Raw genomic sequence first — 2,506 nt, 5'->3', positions numbered from 1 at the left:
GCCTCTTGTCAAGACCAAACCTCTGAGTAGGATCAACGTCAGGGATATGTGTTACATGCCCATATACCCGGTGTTGACGTTCACTAATTATTGGTAATAGGTATGTCATAACACATTTGTAAATGTTCACTATAAACCCACTATCGGAGAAATAATATCGGAAGTACAGGAAAACTGTATATTTCGACTACTATCTGTAGTCTTCTTCGCTGAAGAGGACTACAGATAGTAGTCGAAATATACATTTTTCCTGTACTTCCGATATTATTTCTCCGATAGTGGGTTTATAGTGAACATTCACGAATTATGCTGATGTTAACTGGCCTCACAGTACAGTCTCTGGTTTGATACGAAGATATACCAACGTTACCCCATGATTCTCCGAAGGCATTTAGTACCAAAGACATCGAGACGCCTCTTCAATTCAAAATTTAATGTCTATGTCTCGAAGACGTACAGCAGATAGGGAGGACAAGTGACTTAAAAAATTCGGATCTTAGTCTTCCCGCATGTTTATTGACAACGCATATATACTCTGGTTGAATGTGTCCATAACACTATGGGCAGTGCCAATCCTTAAAAGTACTCCCTAACATGACCCACCATTGTCGTGCACGACACTACAAAGGTATGTGACGCTTTCCAAGACCTCAATGTCCTCCAATGTATGAATGTATGCATTTATGTATGTGTGTACAGTATATATCTTGCAGCGCGTAAGTCATATTTCTGCAACTCTATTCTAGTACCCACAAGATCTTTTACTTGAACAGAATAGTAATAATTACCTATAAATACTCTAGAAATGAAACTCTATTTTCTATAATGCAAATACTAGAAGCCATGACCGAACCTAAGTATAACAAAACTATTTAATATCAGTTTATGTCGTATCCGATCATAAGTACGGTTTCATGGCATCTATATTAATGAAGTCTTTTATATTCCTGTTAAATTTAACAAAACCATTAGTGATGGGACGATACCAACATTTTTTACCATTTCGATACGAGCTCGATACTGCTCTAAACTTCCGATTCCGATATGTGTCCGATTCCAGAAGGAGGAGGAGAAGGAGGAGCGTGGTGACAGGAGACCTTTTGGTCCGTAACTAGGTCATTATAATTCATGGTTATTTTCAGGCCCTGCAGTTGGTCGTGTGGGAAACAAATACTTTTGGTTTGGGAAACAAGTATTTTATAAACAAAGTACACTTATTAATCAATTATCGGAATCGGAAGTTTAGAGCATTATCGGAACTCGTATCGGAATCGTTAACATTTTTAATATCGTCTCAGCATTAAGGATTTTATTATATTTAACAATGTACAAGGAATGTGTTTCGGTGATCGATGATGCCTTTGGAGCATAGACGAGAGCAGTGTCATCACAACAGGATGTGATGTCACAGATAGAGTCAGCTGTAACGCTGACAAGGAGTATGTCGCCGACAGTGTACATTAGTGAGTTCCAACGCAGACAACATACCTAAGCACTCAAACTTGTTTTTCTTGAAAGGTGAGTATTCTTTGAGTATCCTTTTCCATTATCACTTGATTTACAATAGATTAAGCAGAATATAAACTTTAAGCTAATTCTGTAGAAATAAGGACGTATTGATAACGTAAATCTACCGAGTCCTTCATTGATTCAGATATTGCATTTGTACCTATACATCGCGTTGTATTCGATTTGTGATGAAAATTGATATGAATTACGGTGTTATATGTTGTTAATGTGAAATGTAGTTTAAACAAATAAAACCAACGGGGTTTGAACACATGGGAAAGGATTTAAGCAAATGTAAAGTCTATTCAGTTCAATCAGTATCCACGAAATCTCATTTTCAACTCAACTTTTCATTTATACCATCTAGTATTGCAATTAGATTCTAAACCCTTTTCCCTATCGTCTTATCCTATGCTTATTATGTACAATTAATCAACAATGAAACTGAACAGTTTTTAAGTGTATAAGAACTGAAGGAGTTTCTGTTGGTAATCCCAAAGATTATCTCCCTTTCCCCAAACCAATCTTTACTAACAAAAACTAATGATTAGCTGAGATGAATTTTTGGCTATGTAGTGAGTTATATATATATATATATATATATATATATATACATATATATTATATATATATACATATATATTATATATATATACATATATATTATATATATATACATATATATGAGAGAGTGATAGGTGGGGAAGGGTAAACGAAGATGGGCTAAGAATACATTTATTGTTCTTACGTTTCGGTTATTATAACCTTCCTCAGAGAACTTGTTACAGAACATCTTGGTCACAACATTTATACCCGTAGTGGGGAACTTGTGAAGCTTCGAGTGTCAGGTTTTTTCTAGCGCATTTATTATTAAGAGACTGGCTGCTTTAGATAGGCATATAAATCCTTCTCTGTCGTTATTATTTTCTTTGACATTTATATGTGCAGCTTCAACTGTCTTTCTCATCTTCTTTTTTAATCCTTTGTGTAAAATTTC

General features: G+C 35.1%; 2 protein-coding genes across 4 annotated transcripts in view; one reads left to right on the top strand and one right to left on the bottom strand.

The window, feature by feature from the left end:
* The window catches only part of LOC143020658 (solute carrier family 12 member 8), a 97,381-nt gene that overhangs the window by 38,938 nt on the left and 55,937 nt on the right, over positions 1-2,506 (bottom strand). The window lies entirely within an intron of this gene.
* Positions 1,424-2,506, top strand: part of LOC143020659 (peptidyl-prolyl cis-trans isomerase-like) — a 15,188-nt gene continuing 14,105 nt past the window's right edge. The window contains exon 1 of the mRNA XM_076177182.1: positions 1,424-1,518. The gene's annotated coding sequence lies outside the window, so the exon portion shown is untranslated. The remainder of the gene's footprint in view (positions 1,519-2,506) is intronic.

The sequence above is a fragment of the Oratosquilla oratoria genome, chromosome 40 (genome assembly GCF_046742065.1).
Source record: "Oratosquilla oratoria isolate Oo_2021 chromosome 40, ASM4674206v1, whole genome shotgun sequence".
NCBI classification, from domain to species: Eukaryota; Metazoa; Arthropoda; class Malacostraca; order Stomatopoda; family Squillidae; genus Oratosquilla; species Oratosquilla oratoria.
This window is presented reverse-complemented; position numbering and strand designations above follow the sequence as displayed.